The sequence below is a fragment of the Dipodomys merriami genome, unplaced genomic scaffold (genome assembly GCF_024711535.1).
Source record: "Dipodomys merriami isolate MVZ:Mamm:240054 unplaced genomic scaffold, mDipMer1.0.p SCAF_641, whole genome shotgun sequence".
NCBI lineage: Eukaryota > Metazoa > Chordata > Mammalia > Rodentia > Heteromyidae > Dipodomys > Dipodomys merriami.
This window is the reverse complement of record NW_027206226.1, coordinates 363,025-385,379: the sequence shown is the minus strand read 5'-3', so window position 1 is coordinate 385,379 and position 22,355 is coordinate 363,025.

The window sequence follows — 22,355 nt, the reverse complement described above, 5'->3', positions numbered from 1 at the left end:
CCAGTCAGAACACATGAGTAAAGATTTTCAAGAAAAGCAAAATAAACCTAGTAACAATAAAAAGGATAAAGTGCCTGTACTTTGTCCACGATGAAAGAAAGGCAATCATTGGAAAAATGAGTGTAGATCAAAATATCATAAGGATAGAATTCTCCTAATAGTAGAAGAAAGGAGACAAAAAACAAGAAGAGGGGTGCTCCCTCTGCCCCTTAAATGAAAGAGGGGAAACACCTACGGTTACACAAAAATCCCCTAAGGGATCAGTTCCATTAAATCCCTTGTCTCCTCCATTTACAGTATGGGATTTGCCAAGAGCTACTCCAGGAAGTGCAGGGTTTGATCTGGCAGCAAAAAGAGATTACATCATCTCTATCATGCATGATGTTCAGCTAATAGAAACTCAAGTTTATGGTTCTGTAATTGAAGGAACTGTGGGCTTGATAAATGGTAGAAGCTCAAATTATAATAAAACTTTGAGGTATTACCCGGAGTAGTTGATGAAGATTACCAAGGGGAAATTAATGTAACCGTAAGGTCTTTAAAAAATATGCAAATACATATGGATCAAAGATTAGCTCAAATCTTAATTTTAAATTATGTCCATCTTCCAAATCAAATCCTAAAACAAGATCGAGGTACAGGAGGTTTCAGTTCCACAGAAACTGTGGCCTGGGTACAATCTATTTCTAAGGATTCACCCATGAAAATTATAAAAGTGGATAGAAAGCCTATTAAAGGTCTCTTGGACACAGGGGCAGATCCAACATGTATTTCAGGAAAAGACTGGCCCTCATCCTGGCCAATTATGAAGACAGAATCTACATTAATGGGGTTGGGTATGGCTAACAATGTTGCTCAAAGTTCAAAAATTTTAAAGTGGGAGTGTGAAAATAGATTTGGAAACTTTCAACCTTATATTATATCTTCTTTGCCCTTACATTATGGGGCAGAGACATTTTGCAAAACATTGAACGTTACTGCAGATTCCTTTACTGTACAAAATTTTTCATAGGGGCCGCTGATGAGAAGTTTGCTGATGCAATATCATGGAAAAATGATCAGCCTGTGTGGGTTGATCAGTGGTCCCTAACTCAAGAGAAGATACAGGCTGTAGGACAATTGGTAAATGAGCAAATACAGAAAGGATATTTAGAGGAATCCAATAGCCCTTGGAATACTCCAATTTTTGTAATTAAAAAGAAATCTGGGTAATGGATGTTGTTACAAGACCTCAGAGCCATTAATAACACCATGTATGACATGGGGGCTCTTCAGCCAAGACTTCCATTTCCTGTGGCTGTTCCTAAAGGACATTATATAATAATCATTTATTTTCAGGATTCTTAAACAATAAAATCGGATCCTAATGATTTTCAAAGTTTTGCATTTCATGTGCCCTCATGTAATTTGAAAAGGCCCCGGCAGAGATATCAGTGGAAGAACTTGCCACAAGGCATGAAAAATTCCCGTACATTGTGTCAAAAATTTGTGGATAAAGCTTTACAAAAAACTAGGGAAGAGTTTTCTAATGCTTATATAAATTCATTATATGGACGATATTTTAATAGCTGCTGAAAGTAAACATTTAACAGAACAAATTTTAACAATTAACCATTGAGCAATTAACCAACTTTGGTTTGCATATTTTCCAGATAAAATTCAACATAATAAACCTTTAAATTATTTAGGAAAAATAATACATCATGTCACAAAAATGAGTATTAGGCTAGATAAATTAAAAACATTAAATGATTTTCAAAAATTACTAGGAAACATAAATTGGGTTAGACCCTACTTGAAAATTACCACAGGAGAATTACACCCATTGTTTGAAGCCTTAAAAGGGGATTCTAATCCTAAATCTAAGAGACAATTCACTCCAATAATGTTAGAAAAATTTCATTGGTGGAAGAAAAGTTACAAGCAAAAGTGGTCCAATTGGACTATAATAAAGACTGGGATATTATAATATTAAAGACATCTTATATAAGATGTTTATGGCAAGATGGAGTCCTGGAATGGCTTCACTTGCCTCACAGTCAGACAAGAATGATAGCTTCTTATGTATATTTGTGCAGCCAACTCATTGTCAAGGCAAGGAGTAGATCCTGAGAGTTACTTTAGAAAGAAATGTATAAAATAATTATAACTTGTAATAAAAAACAATTAAAATATTATTACAGAATGATGAGAATTGGAAATTAGCATTACTAAATTATACAGGACAAATAAAATTTCATGTTCCTCCACATCTTTCATTAAAATTTGTGGAAGAGGGAAAAACCATATTTCCATTAGTGGTAACAACACTTTTCGAAGGAGCTCTAACAGTTTTTACTGATGGGTTCTCAAATGGAACTTCGGTTGTATACATTCCAGACCACTTCCCTATTATTAAAAGGGATCTGACATTTCAGAGCAACAGGCGGAAATTATTGCTGTAATTTTAGCTTTAACCATATTTCCCCAGCAGCATAACATTTACACAGACTCTAAGCATGTGGTTAACTTATTTCCTACCATAGAGACAGCTCTTTTATCAGGACAATCAAAAATTATAGACTTGTTACAACAGTTACAAAAATTAATTCAACTTAGAAAAGAAAAATTATTTATAGAAAACATAAGAGACATACAAATTTACCAGGTCATCTTTCATTTGGAAATATGATGGCTAACTTATTAACTAGAGAAACCATCATGCTTTATTTATAATTAATCACCTTAATACTAATCAACAAAATCTTACACTTATGCAAAAACATTGGAGCGAAATTGGATTTAAAGTTCAGCCAAAAGTTAAAAGGAAAGATTTGCTCACAGGCACCTGATGTATTAATCACCTCGGGAAGAGGGTATACATGTGTGTTTCCACAGGAGCCGAGTCACCCATCTGGAATCGCAACCGACTTGTGTGCCCTACAAAAATAAGAGAAACCCAGGAAAAAAAAAAACAAAACAGAAGATGCAAATGAAGAAAGCGATGGCAAAGCTCAAAAGTCTTCACCTTTCTCCTCAACAGGCGAAGACAACAAAAGAAGCCCAACCACCAACCTGGGAATAAATTAAGAAGCTCACCCATTCTGCGGAGGAGATTGTTGTTTCTACAGGAAAGACTATCACTGTTGAAAATACGTTTCTTGCTATGCTTGCCATTATTGCTGTGCAGGCAGTGTCTGTTTCAGCAGAACAATACTGGACATATGTTCCTAATCCTCCTCTTCTACATCCTGTAGGATGGGGTGGGGGGATGAGGATATAATACAAGTAATGACAAATAATAGTGACCTGTTACTGGATTTGGAGGACTATTCTAATTTTCATATGACTTCTCAAACAATTAATTATGAAGGAATGACAGATACCACTCCAATTTGCATAACAGTATCAGGAGAAAATCTCCACAGGTGTTTGCCTATAAACTATAGAACTTTTTTGACTGATACCCTTGATCAGTCCAATGATAAAAAGTTCAAAAAAAGATTGATGTGGGAAATTGCCATGACATTAGATTTTCATACTTATAACGAATCCTTTTTCATTCCCAAGAGGAATATACATTTAGATAACTGCCTACAAAAATATCATGACAAAGATCAGTTTGGGGATGTATTAATTACCTCACCGAAATGGTGAGAATGTGGATTTCAAAAGGCCTCTTTTTACAACCCTTTGGGGCACCAGATAGTATTATTGATTTTTCCATTACTAACCCCGATTATGATTATGCCACCTACTTAAAACATAATTCAGGAAAGTTTAATGGCTATGCTCCTGATAGGCACGGGGAACCCCTGAAAAGTTGGCTCACTCCAGCGTGGGTGGCTTCCGTTTTGGTGAGTCACCCTCCCTTTCACAATAAAATGGGCATTCATCTGTATTTGTTTAGACTTTTTGCAGCAACAAACATGATTTTACTGAAAAAGCCCAAAGAAACTAAGAGTACTGCAATTGGGGTAAGAGCATGTGTAGATTATCCTATGGGAATTTTAGCTAGAAAACTAGATAATTTAATCATTATTAATCAAGGAAAATCTTATTATATTAGCTGTAAGGATTATATTTTTACTAATTGTCTTACTTCTTCTCTGGATAAAACATATTCTGGATTTGTTATTTTAAAAAGACGTTCATATGTAATGTTATGTGTAGATCTATAAAATGACCCTTAGTTTAAAAATTCTGCTTTACAAATGCTGAAAATTCTGTATATTGTGTTTCAGCCAAAATGCTTTGTTGCGGCCTTGATTTTAGGAATAAGTGCTTTATTAACAATAATTAGCTCTTTAGCAATTTCTACAGCAGCCTTTGTAAATGAAGTAAACACTGATCATTTTGTTACTGATTTAAACAAATATGTTTCATTAGCCCTAGCAGAACAACAAATTATAGATAAAAAGTTAGAAATGAAAATAAATGCTCTGGAGGAAGTGGTTCTGGCTATAGGTCAGGAAGTTAAAAATTTAAAAACACAACTCTCAGTTAAATGTCATGCTAGTTTTAAATATATCTGTGTTACTGTTCTAAAATATAACATTTCTTTTAATTGGAATGCCACCAAAAATCATTGGTTAGCAGTCTGGAGAGATAAAGAAATCTCTCATGTTATGGAGGCTTACAGGATAAAATTACAGCAGTTAGTAAAGCTCATTTAGATGTAAAAAGTTTACAATCTTTGGCAGCATTATTTAAGCATAAGGTGGAGGCCCTCAATCCTCTGGATTGGATTAATGTAATAATTATAATTACCATTGTCAGATCAATTCTCCCAATTCTTATTCTTATATTTCCAGTCATTTTCCGGATGATCTTTAGATTTATGTCTTCTGTGCACCAAGACATTCATGAGCTTCAATTAAAAAATAAAAAAGGAAGAAATGCCATGATACCTCCTGCTGAATCTGCATGAGAGATCACACCAGACAAAGCATAAGCTTCATGGAAGCATGCTTGCAGGAAGGGGGTGTTGGTTCAAGGCTTCCTATATACTTGGCTGCACCTTTATTGCCTCTACCTTTATTCTAACTATATTCTTCTTGGCTGTACATTTGTTTCCTTTATTCTCATTTTGGCTATTTTTCTATTGATCCACGAAGAGAGCATGTGAAGCCACTTACCCTCGTGCCTATCCTTGATCTTCTCTGCTCTCTCTCTCTAATTCTACTCCTCTTGCAGGCCGCCTCACATCCTCTGCGCATGTACACCTACCCCTGGGAGACCCTGGCCACAGCTGACTACACAGTGAGTCCCCGGGACCCTGGCTCCTCCTCACCTCTGCCCAGTCCCCTCTTCCCCTTGGCTCTGCCCCCTACCCTTGCACACAAGAGCAGCCCTGACTGGGCCCTAAGCCTTCCAGGCCATGGTAATTACAGCCTCAGCTCAGCTCTGCAATCCCCGCCAACCCTAGCACTTGCTCAGGGGATCGAATCTCCCCTCAGCCCCACCACTAGAGGAGACTCCTCCAAGCCTCTCCACTCCACATGTCAAGAACGTGCACAGTGACCCAGTTAGAGAGAGAGACAGAGAGAGAGAGACTGAGAGACTGAGAGAGATTGTTGGGGAAAACTACCTCTCAAGGACTCAGAACATAGCACCCTTTGAGATGACTCAGCACACAGCATACTTCAAAAAACAGCACAAAGCACACTAAGAAAAAGAGTCAGCACAATGTGTCCTTTGAAGGACTTAGCATATAGTAGCCTTTGGGATGACTCAGCACACAGCACCCTTTGAAGGAGGGAGTCCATAGCACGCTGTGTATAGGACTCAGTGCGTGGCATGCTTTGAAAAACTCAGCACGTAGCAGTCTTTCCCAGGACTCAGCATATAGCACCCTGTGTTATGACTATTTAAATACGTATACTTCAGCAGAAAGCAACATGTTTAACAACTGTTACAAATAAAGTAATAAATCAGAATATATTACTATACTAATCATTGAATGGATTTTTAGTGGCAGTCAAATATGTAAGAAAAGAGGTAATATACCATTCGTTTGCACTTAATAAGTGAGAAAGAATTTTCTAGTTCTTTTAAAATATATCATAAGTTTAATGAAGAAACTATTCTGCCATGTCATATGATAATCAGATAAAGATGATATTAGAGCAAAAAACAGATTGTACTAAGTTTTGGGATGTTAATGTATGTATTTATTTTGGTTTTGGAAAATTGTGAGGATTTCAAATTGGGGTATTGTTCTTGCTAGGCTGGCATTATATCAGTGGTTAATTTTAGGATAAGGGTTCCCTTTCCACAAGAACATGCACCTGATCTGTCCTTTTAAGTTTCCCATCATCAATGGCATCAGAGTTGCACACCAACTTGTCTAGCTTCCTGGATCCTGCAGTCCTTCCAATCTTAGTCTCTAGATAGTGCACGATGGTGGAAATGATCCAATGCACCCAGCTATAGATTGAGAAGGAACTCACCTAAAATTTGGCCTGGTTTCTGTTCTCAAGCCTCCTATGTAGTTAAGAGTACAGATTGGAGCCCCTGGTGCCAAACAGTAACAGTATTTTTAAAGCAATTAGACATTTATATGACAGGTTTGTGATTACCTCAGAAAAAGAATAAAAAAGCAATGAAGCATAGAGGACAAACAGAATTTTAGCGAGCTACTCAGAGGGTGAATCAGCTTAGCTAGCTACTCTGGAGGCCGAGATCTGAAAACCACTTTTCAAAGCCAGTACAATCATGAAAAAACATGTGATTATCTCCAAAAAACCAGAAGTGCAGCAGTGGCTCAAGTGGTAGACCACTACCTTGGGCACAGATGCTTAGAGCAGGAATGATGAATGCATGCATGAGCACATGAACATTCATGTGTGTGTACAGTCACGTGTGCGCACACACACACACACAAATGAGTATTTCAATGCAGAGTTCTTTATTTGTTTTTTTTTTTTTACCTTGCTGTACTTTATTTCCCTGTATTAGTTCACAAATGAACAAAATCAGCTAAGCACCTATTTACATACAACTCATCATGTTTCTCTAAAGTCTACTCTCTTTTTGGCCGCCTGCTCTATTTGACCCAAAAGTAAATTATTCAAGAGATCAATTCATCTCCCTGATCTCTGTAATGTTAGATGATTGTTTAAGTTCTTTCTAGTAATATAATTTTGTGAAATCATACATCAAGCAGCATATTTCTTTCATGAAATGGGAAGCATCTGGAAAAAAATAAACTGTAGGTTTTACTCCTCCTGGCAAGCGTCTGGAAATTTATTATCTTCATATAATCCATGATATGTCTGTGTATGCCAAAAACGGCTGTGAAGATAAAAAGACCCTTCTAAACACATAGAATTCGTATACCATTAATAGGTATGAAGGTTTTTTTTTATTATTCTGAAAATACCATACAGAAGAGTTTCAATTACATGGGCAAGATAATGAGTACATTTCTTATCAAGCATTGTTGCCTCCTCTTTTGTTTCCACTTCCTATCACTTTCCATCTCATCCCTCCTGCCCCTCCCCCCGATTATGCCCCACCTTGCGAAAATTTTAAAGTTCATTTTTCGACAAAACATCTTGTATATCTCATTGTTACAATGGATCCAACTCTATCCTTTTTTTTAAAAGATTTGTTTTTTCCCTTCCCCTCCACAAACTATACCAACATATAATACAGTGAAAACAGGAGCTTTATGGTGGGGAAGGGACATACAAAGCAACAAAAATTCATCTTATAAATATGTTAGAAACAATCGCATGAAAGAAAAAATATTTGAATGCTTATCTTGGGGTACATTTCACCTAACATCAACGAATCTTACCTTTTCTGCTTGTCTCAGACATATCCTATTTATTACCAATAAGGGAAACCATGGGGCCTAAGTGTACTTGGGCTTGGCTTACTTCACTTAATATAATTTTTCCCAAGACTTTCATTTTCCTAACAATGGGGCAATGTCATTCTTTCTGATGGAGGCAAAAAATTCCATTGTGTATATATACCACAATTTATTGATCCATTCATCTATGGAGGGGCATGTGGGTTGGTTCCAGGCTTAGCTATGGTAAATAATGTTGCCATAAACATAGTTGTGCTGGGAACTTTAGTGTGGTCTTCTTTGTGATCATTTGCGTAAATGCCCAAAAGTGTGATTGCTGGGTCATAGGGAAGCTCCATATGAAGTCTTTTGAGGAACCTCCATACCCTTTCCAAGGTGGTTGAACAAGTTTACAATACCACCAACAATGCAGTAGGGTTCCCCTATCAACATCTCCTCCTGCATCTGTTGTTATTAGAGTTCTTGATTATAGCCATTCTAACTGGGGTGAGGTGGTATCTCAATGTTGTTTTGATTTGCAATTTTTATAGCTAGGGAGGTTGAGCATTTCTTCATGTGTCTATTGGCCATCTTTCCTTCCTCTTCAGAGTAGTTTCTCTTTAAGCCTTTAGATCACTTATTTATTGGGCTGTTGATTCTTTTAGGATTTGTTTTTGGGGGATTTAATTTTTTGGAGTTCCAGATATATTTTAGATATAAGACCCTTGTCCATTGTATGGCTAGTGAAGATCTTCTCCCAATTTGTGGACTTTCTATGGATCTTGCGAGTTATGTCCTTTGCCATATAAAAGCTCTGCAATTTCATGCAGTTCCATTTGTCAACCTTTCTATGATTTGTTGTGTTTCTGGGTATATATTAAGCAATTTTCGGCTTGTACCAAGGAGATCTAGGGTTTCTCCTATTCCATCCTGTAATGTTTTCAGAGTGTCTTCATATTGTGAGGTCTTTGATCCATTTGGAGTTGATTCTGCTACAGGGTGATATATAAGGATCTAGATTTATTTTTCTACAAGTAGTTAACCAATTTTGAGAGTACCACTTACTGAAGAGGCTGTCTTTCTTCCATTCTATTTTTTTCAGCTATCTTATCAAAGATTAGATGGATGTAGGTCTTTAAGTTCATTTCAGTTCTATTCCATTTGTCCTGAGGTCTGTTCTTGTGCCAGCACCAAGCTGTTTTGCTTACTATGGCTTTGTAGAAGAGTTTGAAATTTGGTACTTATTTTCCTCCTACACTGTTCTTTCTGTTAAGGATCGTTTTTGCTATTCAGGGTCTTTTATTGTTCCATATGAATTTTTGGATTGCCTTTCCTATGTCCTTGAAGAGTGAGGTTGGAATATTGATAGGTATCACATTCAATTTGTAGATACCATTGGGAAGTATTGCCATTATCACGATTTGATCTTTCCAATCTAGGAACATGGGAGTTTTTCCACTTTCTAAGTTTGTTTTGATTTCCTTTTTCAGGTATTTAAAGTTTTCATCATAGAGGTCCTTCACTCCTTTGATTAAGTTAATTCGTAGGTATTTTATTTTTTTGTGGGGCTATTACAAATGGAGTTGCTTTCCCAATTTCAGCCACAATTTTCTCATTGTTGGCATACAGAAAAGCCATTGATTTTTGAGGGTTAATTTCATACCCTTCTAGTTTGCCCAAGTTTTGAGTAACCTTGAGTAAGTTGGGAGCGGGGTCTTTAAATACAAGATCATGTCATCTGCCAAGAGGGAAAGCTATACTTCTTCTTTCCCTATTGGGTTCCTCTTTATGTTTGCACTGAAGAGCAGTAGAGAGAGTGGGCCTCCTTGTCTCGTTCCAGAGTTTAAAGGGAATAGCTTTAGATTTTCACCATTGAGTATAATGCTTTCTGTAGTTTTGTCATACACAACCTTTATTGTATTGAGGAATGTTCCATAGATTCCTAATTTTTCCAGGACCTTCACCATAAAGGGGTGTTGGATCTTGTCAAAGGCTTTTTCTGCAACTATTGAGATAACCATGTGGTTCTTATACTTGGTCTTGATGATGTGATGAATTATGTTAATTGATTTGTGCATATTGAAGCAGCTTTGCATCCCTGAAATGAATACTGTTTGCTCATGGTGTATGATTTTTTGGATGAATTGTAAGTTGATTAGCTAAAATTTTGGTGAGAGGCTTTGCATCAATGTTCATCAAAGAAATGGGTCTATAGTGCTTTTTCTTTGATGAGGGTTTGGGGATGAGAGTTATGATGGCTTCATAGAAAGAGTTCGGTAGTGAACTTTCTCTTTCAATTTCATTGAAGAGTTGGAGGACTATTGGTGTGAGCTCTGCTTTGAAGACCTTGTAGAATTCTGCTGTATAACCATCTATTCCTGGGTTTTTCTTAGATGGGAGTTCTCTTATTGCTCTTTCTATTTCAATGCTTGATATGGGCCTGTTAAGATGGTTTAACTCATCTTAGTTTCTGCATGTCAATATTTGCCAGGAAAATGTCCATTTCTGCCAAGTTCTCAAACATATTAGCATAAAGTTTTGAGCAGTATTCCTTTATAATGTTCTAAATCTTGGTTGTTTTTGTAGTGATGTTTCCATTCTCATCTCTGAGTTTATTAATTTGGGTGTGTTCTCTTCTTTTTCTTTTTTAAGGGTCTGTCAATTTTGTTAATTTTTTTGAAGAACCTTCTCATTTTGTTGATTCTTCATATGGGTTTTTTGGATTCTAATTCATTTAATTCTGATTGAATTTTAATTCTTTCTTTCCATCAACTGGATTGGGGTTTATCTTGATTCTCTTTTTCAAGGAGTGTCAGATCTCATTAAATTGTTGGTTCCAGGTCTCTCTAATTTGTTTTTATAGGAACTCAGAGCTATAAACTTGCCTCTAAATCGTGCCTTTTCTGTGTCCCAGAGGAGCAGAAAATCTCTGTGCTAGTTTTTGTTGAATAATATGAACATTTGAACTTCAATTCTAAGCTCTTCCATGACTCACTGATGTTTGAACAGAGTGTTTTTCAGTCTCCATCTTTTACTGGACTTTCTTTGGTGGCTTTTTGTGTTGAGTTCTAATTTTATTCCCTTTTGGTCTGATAGAATGCAAGATATGAATTCAATGTTTCTGAATTTTGACAAGTTTGATTTGGAAAATGTTCCATGTGCTGCTGAGTAAAAAGTGTACTCTGATGCTACTGGATGAATATTTGCTAGATGTCTGCTAAATCAGTTGATGTATGCACTTGTTGAGATCTGCGGTTTCTCTGTTGAGTTTTTGCCGAGTTGATCTATTTAGTGGGAATAGCGGTTTGTTAAAGTCCCCAACAATTAATGTCGTTGGATCTATGTGAGATTTAAAGTAGTATTTCTTGGATAAATTTGGGTGCACTATTGTTTGGCAAATATTTAGAATTTTAATATCCTCCTGAAAGAGATATTAGTATGTAGTAACCTTCTTTATCTCTCCTCAATAATGTTAATTTGAAGTCTATTTTATCTGATATTAGGATTGCAACTCCTGCCTGTTTTTGGGGGCCGTTTGCTTGGTAGATTTTGTTCCAGCCTTTCACTTTCAAAATGTGTTTGATTTTTATAGGCAAGTTGTGATTCCTGAAGGTAGAAGATAGAAGAATCTTGCATTTTAAACCAACTAGACAGTCTACGTCACTTAATTGGAGAGTTACATCCCCTAATATTGAGAGAGAGGACTGAGAGGTATTTGGGTGCTCCTGCCATTTTATCCACCTTCTTGGGTGCTGCGCCTTCTGGATTCTTTCTATGGTTCTTGGATTCTGTTTGTATGTGGTTTCTTGGCCTTTATTGTGGTCTTGTTGTTTTTTCTATGTTTAGGACATCTTTAAGTATCTTTTGTAGAGCTGATTTGGTGGAGATATATTGTTTGTTTTTCTTTGCTATGGAAGATTTTTATTAGACCTTCAATTATGAAGGAGAGTTTAGCTGGGTACACTATTTTTGGTTGATAGTTGTTTCTCTTTAGAGCATGGCATACACCATTCCAGGTTCTTCTTGCTTTAATTTTCTCTTTTGAGAAATCTGAGGTGATTCTAATTGGTTTTCCTTTATAGGTGACTGATCTTTGCTCCTTGACAGCTTTAAGGATCTTTTCCTTGGTCTGAATTGATCCTGTGTGGCTTATAATTAGTTGGACGATGGGAAGTCCTGTTCTTGTCTGGTCTATTTAGAGTTTTAAAAGCTTCTTGTATCTGAATATGCCTATCTTTTTGCTTGTTGGGAAGTTCTCTGCTGGGATCCTGTTGAACACATTTTCTATACCATTACCTTCTGTCTCTTTGTGCTCCTCTACACCCATTTCCCTCAGATAAGGCCTTCTGATGGTGTCTTTCAAATGTTGAATAGATCTATCATCTTTCTTGAATTTGTCTTGGATAGTTGTATGTTTTTTCTCTATAATACCTAGGCTGTCTTCAATGCCGGAGATTCAATCTTCTGCATAGGCTAACCTACTGTCAAGACTTTATTTTTCATTTCTTTTCCTTTTAATTGGTCGGCTGTTATGGCTTCAAATTCTTTGTTGGAGCTGTGTTTTAGATCTTGTATGAAATTCTTTACTTCCTTAATTTGGTGTTCAGTGTTTACTCTCAAATCACTTAGTTGATTGGTTATGGTTTCCTTGGACTCCCATTCCTTCTGTTGGGCTCCATTCAGCATTCCCTTTGTGGTCTCCCTGACTCCTTTCAGGTGAGTGTTTATGGATTCCATGAATGGCTCTATTGATCTTTGTCTATGCTCATCCAGCTCTTGCAATTCTTGTATTACTCTTTGATTAGATTTCTCACGTTCATGTAACTTCTGTAGTTCTCTTTGACTGATCTCAGCCTGCTCACACAATTCCTTTATTTCTCTTTGAGTATTCTCAACCTGCTCATGCAATACCAGTATCAATCTTTGAGTAGCTTTCTCAAGCCCATGAGCTTCCTGTTTTGATCTTTGGTTTGCCTCCTCTCTCTCCCTAACAAGTTCACACTGAGTCCTTTGCAGGGTTTCAATCTTTTCATTCACCATGTTTACCAGTAGTGTTTGTAGAGCTTTTTGGGAACTCTCATCTGGATTATTCATTATCTGTTCTGTCACCTGATTATCTTGAATGGGAATTGAGATACCCGGACTTGCCATTTTCCTTGTGTTTTTCATGCTTGTTCTGCCCATTTGGGATGAACGTAATGCCAGTTTTGTGCTAGAACACCATTTTAAGGCAAGCATCAACCAAAGCCCTGTAATTGCATAGTCAAATGTTTGAAGATGCAATCTAGTTCAACAGATACAGTCCATTCAACATTAAATAACTATGTTTTAATGGGCTAAGAATACCAAAGAATAATTTGAAAAACCAGAAATTGTTATGTTTAGGGAGAAAGGTGGGGAAAACAGGGTTAGAGGGATGTGGAAAGGTAAAAGGAGAGTGAAATTAACCAAGTCCTAATCTCACAGAGGGAAATGGATTGGAAAGAATGATAGAAAAGAGAGAAGAAAAAAAATTAAATAAGAGACAAGCAAAAAAGGAAATACAAATATTTAAATTTAAAAAGTGAAACTCTTAAAAGTAATGAAAATTTAAAGAAGTAAAATTGAGAGATGAACGGGGATGAGAGGAGGGGAGGGATAGAAAGGAGACCTGAAAAACTAAAAAATAAAAATACTTAAAATAATTTATAGGTATAAATAAATAATACTGCTATTAAGGAATTTAATCCTAAGAGGTTTTGAATTGAGTAATACATATTTGGATTAAGAATGTACACAATTGGGGATAAGGTCTTATAATCAATGACAGGTATATAGGAGGTGAACAGAACAACAAATAATTCATGCAAAAAGAACAAAAGATGAAAAAGTAAAACGAATGAGAAAGAAAGAACAAAAAAGACCAACATGTCAGTAAACTTTTTTTTAAAAAAGCACACACACACACATACACCTAAAATAAAAGTTATAAGAGGAAGAAAAAAAAGATTAATGAAAACAATTTTTATAATTAAAAAGTAAAAATTTAAAAAGATACCAAAAAAGACTTCTTTGATTTTGTTTTTGGGGGGTTGATGGGAAGATCCTGTATCTCCCTTGTGTCAGTAATCAGTCTCTTGGTGGAGTCTCTGGTTTGCTTGTGGTGTTTGGTTTTCTGTGGCTTGATTGGTTTCTTAAGTCAGTTTGTTTGGGCAGGCAGAAAAAATTCTGTTTATTTACCCAGAATTTGTGATCGCCTCCCAGGCTAGTTCAGTGGGAGGGAGATCTGCTTTGAGTATCACAAAAGAGGGAGGTGGCTGTTTCCTCTAGTTTGGAGTTGCTGTGATAAGGCTGGGTTCTGGGTAAAGTTGAGGCCTTTCAGCAAACAGTAGCTTCCCTGAGGGGCTAGCTTCTGTGACATTCACAGAGCCCAGCCTGGAGCCATTCTCAGGGTTTATGTTTAATGAATTTCAATTGATTGTCAGGGCTGTTGTAGGGAGCGGCAGCCTCTGGCTCTGTTTACCCAGTGAAGAAGGCCACTCTTCGTGGGTGTAGCTTTCTCTGCCTTGTTTTGGTGACTTTCCCATGGGTGGAGTTGAGAATGGCAGGTCAGGGTAGGTACTTGTGACTCGCTAAATGACTCTTTTGTTTTCATCAAAGAACTGAGTTGGATCTAGCTACTTAGCCAGGCTTTTGTCTACATCAAAGGTGGATATCTCCGGTGTTGGGGGGAGGGGTGTCCTTCCCTCCTCTGCTCCCTTTGAGAAGGAGAGAGGATGTCAGTTTTGTACTCACACTGGAGTGTGGGTTCCTGGGTAGCCTCTGGTCTGCTATCTGCAGGATGAAGATATCTGCTACTTGTCAGTTCTTGCTCGTGTAGAGTAAAATCTGCTTGCCCGCTGCATCTGGCACATTTATCCCAGACTCTCTGGGTTGTAGTTATGGCGGCTATGGATGGCACCACAGTCGCCACAGCAACCTCAGCCATGGCTGCTGGAAAATGCTCAGATCTGTCTCCTTACCTGGATTTTCCCACTCTGCCCAAACTCTCTGTACTGTGATGGCACACTTGGTGTGCCTAGGACTGTTCATTGGAACATTAGAACTGCTTTCTATGCAAGAGCTTGTTTAGCCACCAGATTCTCCTCTGCCATCTTCTCGAAATTTCTGAAGGTGTTTAAATATTACTGGAATTGTTTTGGAATAAATAATGTTCACCTTGACTATCTTGAGAAAGAAGAATTGGTTTTTCCGCACTATAAGTAAGAACTTGAGTGAAAGAAACCAAAGGAAAAATGAGGAACAACTCAACACATACATTCAAAAGAAACAAAACAACCCAAGAAAACACCAATTAACTCAGTACTCAAGAACCTGCAGGAAATGAAAAGATTTTTTTAAAAATAGCTATGATAAGCTTATGAAAATCCTGACTACGAGGGAGTCTACTATTGTGAGGATAGTGGTTAAAGCTCAGACTAGACAGAAAGATCTGTACACAATGCCAGGCACTTGTTATTCTAAATTCCAGGAAGTATAACATAAAGTAGACTGAGCCCACGATCACACACAAGTTGGAAGCAAGATTCTATCTGAAAGTTAATCAGGATAATTTAGGGCTGTGGGCATGCCAAAGTGGTAAGAACATCCATTTAGGAGACACAAGACACTCAATTCAAATTCCAATCTTATGTGTATTAAAGAAAAAAAAAGCTATGACTTTAAATAATGGGAATAATTGCAAGATTTGAATATTTGAGTGGAGAAAAATCCATGAGAGAGGTAGAATTTATCCATGTTGTAATACTTTCTACTTAAGTGATAATATTATGTGGTACTCCAAACATAAGGGTGTTACTTTGCAAATGAGCATGGATGTGCATTTGGGTGAAGGAAATACTCTATTTACACAGGTGTAAATTAAATACTTTTTGGGGGTAGATTTTAGTTCTTGTACTAAGAGCCTGGGTGATATCTCTGAGTCTTTTCTCTCAAGGCTATCATTCTACTACTATGAGCCACAGTTCCAATTCTGATTTTCTGTTGGTTGTTTGGAGATAAGAGGCTCATGGACTTTCGTGACCAGGATGGTTTCAAACCATGATCATCAGATCTCAGCCTCCTGAGTAACCCGGATTCCAGGCCTGAGTCGCCCATGTTTTTAATAATTTAGTAAATTGTACAGTTACAGAAGTTATAATTTATCATTATAACCTTTATAATATATATGTTTATATTTATATCAATGCATACATATAGAAATATTTAACATATTTTTGTATCTACAGTAGATTTATGAAATCATCCTTCATTACAAAATAACATGGAAACAAGTTTAATGAGGAGCAAAACAAAGGGAATTTTCACATGTTTCTTGTTGTTGAATGAAATATGAATTGTGAGAATCAGTTTGAGAAAACCATTTAACAAAATGGATAATGGCTATTAATTCCAATCCCTTTATTTGCCCATATTGTGCATCCTCACACATGAGTGTCAAAATCAAACCACACTTTTTTGCCTTTGTATATTATTCACATGTTTTAATTTAGGGGATAGGTGAAGTAATCAAATAAAGATTAAAATAATACTAAATGAGGCTATGAGTTAGAGCTGAAAATTATTTAAAATATGATAATAGCTAATTTAATTCCATATCTCTTACTTTTGCTCTATTGTCATATACCTCATTCCCTCATTAGGAAAGTACATAGAATGTTCTCACTAAATTATGTGTAAAATTATGAAAAATGTATTAAAAGAATATGGGCACATCGGGGCTGTGAAAGTGGCTCAGTGGTAGAGCTCTAGCCTTGCATGCCTGAGGCACTGGGTTTGATTTCTCAGCACCACATAAGCAAAAAGAAGAAAGCCAGAAATGACGCTGTGGTAGATTGCTAGCCTTAAGCAAAAAAGCTGAGGGACAGCACCAGAGGGGCCCAGAGTTCAGGCCCCTCGACCGGAAAGAAAACAATAACAACAACAAAAGAATATGGGCACAGTGTAGATTTAGCTGATTGGTACCTGTAGGGAGTAGTGTGTTTTTGAGGACCTGAAAAACGTTGTGATGTAGATGAAGGAAGGGATGTGCTAATTCTGGAAAATTGGCTAGAGGATTGCTCCCAGAAAAACAGTGATGATTTTTTCCAAAAGGTTAGCATAAAATCACTCTCACAATCATGTTCACTACTGCACTACTCACCGTAGAGAATTTATGGAAACAGCCCAGACGCACTTTAGCAGAGGGATGGTTGGAGAAAGTGTTGCACATATACACAATTGGATTGCACCCATCCATTATAAAGACTGTTACAGCATTTGCAAAGAAATGGATAGAACTCAAATTATGTTAAGTAAACGAAGTCACAGCCAGACACAAAAAGAACGCGTATTTAGAAGCCAGAATTTTATGCAAGTTAAACAACAGTATTAATCAAAGCATGCTACTTGTAGAGGAGTATTTAACAGGTGTAATTTCTTATAAAATTGAACTTTTAATCCAACAAAATGAATGCCAGGAGGCTACCACTTGGAAAATGTGAGGGGAAATCAAAGGGAAGAAATAAAGAGACTTATGGAAGTAGAGAGTTAAGCCATAATATTCAATGCAGATAGTATGAAACTAATAAAAACGAAAGTGGGTTGAGGTTTGGAAAAATGTGAGAAAGTTATGTAAAGATCCATTGTAATTATAAACTGATTCATTGAATGGAAAACATTTCGTACAACTATTTAATAAAAATATAATTAAAAACAATGGAGACATCTGACCTTAAACCATGAGTCAAAATATTAGAATATATCACATGATAAAATAAAAGGTAGAAAGTATCAAATTCTGATTGGTTTTCCAAGTACTTTACCTTTGGTATCTAATTTAATCCTCACAATAATCCCATCAAGTGAAACTATTTCTATTTTTAATTCTAAGATGATGATATTTAAGTCTTCAGAGTTGGAATTACTAGTACAACATTCTACACACGGTAAGTGTTAGCTTGCGTTCCATTCCCACTATATGAACTAACTTCATTCTATTTTATAACTAAATACCAGCACTCAGCCTACTAATTCTAGGAAAATTCCCAAAATTATTGTGCACACTCTAATAATATTTCCTTTATCTTTGTTAGAAAATAGGTAACTAAGCTGGACACCGGTGGCTCACGCCTATAATGCTAGCTACTCAGTAGGCTGAGATCTGAGGATTGTGCTTCAAAGCCAGCTCGGGCAGGACAGACTGTGAAACTCTTATCTCTAATAAACCACTAGTAAACTGGAAGTGGCACTGTGGTCCAAGTGGTAGAGCGCTCGCCTTGAGTGGAAGAGCGCAGGGACAGCACCCAAGCCCAGAGATCAAGCCCCATGACCAACAACAACAAAAAAAGAAAATAAGTAACTGTAATAAGAAAACTCCAAGTTCATAATCAATTTATACCTCCCTGGTGAAAGGAACTGCTAAACTATAACAATTCTTGATTTCTAGCTCAAAATAGTAGAAATAATATTTTATGCCTTCACTCAACACTTCACTGCCTGGGTACCCCATCTCTGGTTAACACAGTCTTACTGAAAAAATGACCTGCCCAATTCCTGATGGAAACAGACTGCAGGTCTTTTGGAGCAATCGTTTCCACATTGTAGCTCACCTAAATTGTTTACCATTAGAAGTATTTTGATTGCTTTTTATACCCACCATTTTGAGAGAAATGTACTACTTTAAAATGTTATTAAAGAAAGACTGATATAAAATCACATTTGACCCCAGATAAATATTTTACCTTTCATATACCCAAAAATGCAGTCTTACCTATTATTAATGTTAGGAACAAGAGGTTAAAAATCATTGACACCAAGACCTAATTATGAATTAAAGACTCTCCAACTTGTGAATACAATTGGTTTAAAAAGACAACAATACTACTGCATTTTTAAGTCCCTATGATAATGATAATGATTCGCTATGATAATCATAATGATAAACTATTAACACTTAAAAATAACTCATTTTCTTGGGAGTAGGACAAAAAGCACAAGGTTAATACTAATCATTTTAAAAGACCTTTATTTATACTAAAAGTTCACTGATAACTATAAAGATTCTAAACCTAACTGAAGTATAGAGGAAATAATTTAACTGCATCATCTACATTCAATAGACTATTAATAGAAAACAAAATTACACTAATAATTAGCTTACCCAATTCACTTAATTCTTTTATTCTATTCCATTTACTTTCATAAAAACTGGGTTTTCATAAAATGAAGCATAAAAAAGGGTATATACCCACTTACATTTTCAGATCTTAACAATATTTCAGAAATTTTAGCTCTACAGTCAATGAACTGAAATAATACTAAAATATTCAAAAGATTTTCAGAAATTGCAAGACTTGCTCTGAGATGTTATGTATATTGGAAGAGATATTCAAAAAGCCTTATTTGTTAAAGTCGCCGTATTTTCTCCCACAAAAGAGCCATTAGTAAAGATACCTGTGCATGTACAAAACACCTTCAAATGCACCCACAATCTGGAAATAACACTTGCTTTTTGTTTGTTCGTTTTTGAAAGGAATATCTAACAAGCATATCCACAATACTTATTTTCAATGAATAAGATGGGATATTCAAACATAATATGGGTTGGATTATCTCTTAGTGAGAATAGATATAATCTTGCAAAGAAAGTGATTTTCAACAGAAATCCGGAAAGAGTTTATCCAACTTGTGTTTCACAGGAATAATCAGAGAGTAATTCCTGTTTGGTCAAGTCAGTCCAAATCACTCTATGAGTGTATCTTAAAAGTATAACCAATTTAAGAGGTCAAATACGTATTTTGTACTGACACTCATCTTATAGCAACAACTTACCAACTAATTATGTCTGAATCTTCTTACCTAACATACAATAAGATCTGAAGCGGTCTCTTTTTCTAACTTAATATTGTAAATGCTTTGATTATGATATTATTAGACAAATAATATGTACAAAGGATGGTTCCACTGAAATGACATGACAGAACACTGATAAATAAAAACATTGCAACACAGTTAGCTTTTTTTCAGCCTCACCCTGTCCACATTGGCAAGCAACATTGCAACAGCACACAAACACATATACACATACACACATGTTCGCACATGTACACACACATATACATGCATGCTAAATTGAGGGTTTATTGTACAAAAAAGTCCACATAAAATATTAGTGATTAGGACAAATGATAATATGCCTTATTACAAAATAATACATAAACCATTACCACGCATGTTACATTTTACATGCCTCTCCACATGAGACCATTAATTTAGTTTTAATTAATTAATTACCTTATTAATTAATTTATTTGTTTGGTGCTAATACTAGGGCTTGAACTCAGGGCCTAGCTTTGTCCCAGAATTTATTTTTTGTTTCAGTTTTCTCAAGGCTAGCATTTTACTTCGTGTACCACAGCTCCATTTCAAGCTTTTGCTGGTTACTTTAAAATCAGAATCTAATGGACTGTTTTTTCTTGGTCTGCTTTCAAACCACAATGCTCAGATTTCATCTTTCTGATTAACTACAACTAAAGACATAAACCATCAGTGTGGCTTCTACTTTTTCCTATATAGTTATCTAATGCACATACTTAGATGGTAATTTTAAAATGAGAGTATAGAAGCAAGATGTACAGTGATGATACTGTCCTGTCAGAAATTCAAGTTAGTAATGTAAATTTATTCTTAAAACCATACACAAAAAATACCATGATATAGTGTAAGAGAACTCACTATTGAACATAGGAGCCTTAAGAGCTTTCTAATGGATCCATTATTTATTGGTACCCAACATTAGAAAAATGTATGAGGCATTGGTAAAATAGAAGTGCTTTGCATGACTACATACATTCCTTGTTTTTATAAGAAACTTGCTTTCATCTAAAAAGTAGGCCTGTCTATTGTCTTCATGTAATTTTGATGATTTAAATTGCTTAGTGAGAAGGTCAAAATGTATTAGTAGTCCTTCACTGTCAATTCTCATTTTCTTCTTGGAGAATATAATGATCAAATCAGTAGTTCAGAATCGGCAAGCAATACTTCAGAATCATGCTTCCAGTGCAAGGGGATCACCAGTAAGAAATCCTCAATACCAATTTCCACAAAGTTTTGTCACAGATACAATCTCCCTGCCTTCTCTAGCTGCTTTACTACCCTCTTATTCCTTCATTGTACAAGAAAAGTATGATTCAACTGATTTCAGTCAGATCTGTTACTAGAACTATCAAGGATTTATTTTACTGTCTGTAATTTGGTAAAGTTATGTCTCTTTACGTAGGCTACTAAAAATGTATTTACTAACTTCAAGTAATTACATAAATTCGATTTCCATCTCTTTTAAAAAATAAAATTTTGTTTGCTCTACAAATTGATCAGAGGCATTGATTTTGTGGCTAGCTACGAAATTACACATCTGTCTCTTTCTTTCTCTCTCCCTTTCATGGTTCTCATAGATAATATGATTGCTCCATAATTATCCTAATTTATTTTGCTTTTATATTTTTGGTTGAATCATTACACTTTTTGCTCTGCCATTTCCCAAATCATTTATATAGAAGACATTATTTCCTATTTTCTCATGCCTAGAATAAGCTTCACATGAAGACATCACTGGTCCTCATTTTCAGTGTGTACATTTGAATATGGAGGAATATCTTTCCTCTGCTCTCCATCAATTCCCTACTCTCCAGTTAGAATAATTTCGAATAGTAAAATTGGAAAAAGAGAAAAAAATCATGGGGAATAAACAGTTACAGAAAATTCACCAGATATTTCTGACCAGTTCAACCAATGTGAACTATTAGGGAAATAAATGGATACCTCATTCCCACTGGCACTCAAAGTCTCTGGTTAGGCAATTCTTAGGAATATGGGGAACAAGGTGAAAAAGTAAGGAATGGTATCAATTGCAAGAAAAAAAATTGGAGAAGGATCCAAGCATATTTCTTCATTGTGCTGCCGAAAATATTCAGCTTACTACAGTGCGGAGACTTCTTTCCCAAAAGGCCACTTATGTGAATAGTAGGGATGATGATGAGTATACCCCTCTTCAAGAAGCCTACAGTGGACAATTAAACATTGTCAGTGAGTTGGTGTCTCAAGCGGCACATGCAATAACTGTAGATGACTCGACACCCCTGAACAGTGCATATACGTGGAATAATACCAGAGTGGCTTCTTTCTTACTTCATCTTGATACAGATACCAATGCCCAAACTAAAGGACTCTTTTTAAAAAAATTTTTTTTTGGTCTGGTCGTGGGGCCGGAACTCTGGGCCTGGACGCTGTCCCTCATCTCTTCAGCTCAAGGCTAGCGCTCTACCACTTGAGCCACAGCACCACTTCCCGCTTTTTTTTCTGCTTATGTGGTGCTGAAGAATCGAACCTAGGGCCTCATGTATGCAAGGCAAGCGCTCTACCACTGAGCCACTTTCCCAGCCCAAAAATTTTTGTTTGTTTGATTTTTGTTTTTCTTGTGGGTTTTTTTTTTTTTTTTGGTCGGTCATGGGGCTTGAGCTCTGGGCTTGGGTGCTGTCCCTGTGCTCTTCAGCTCAAG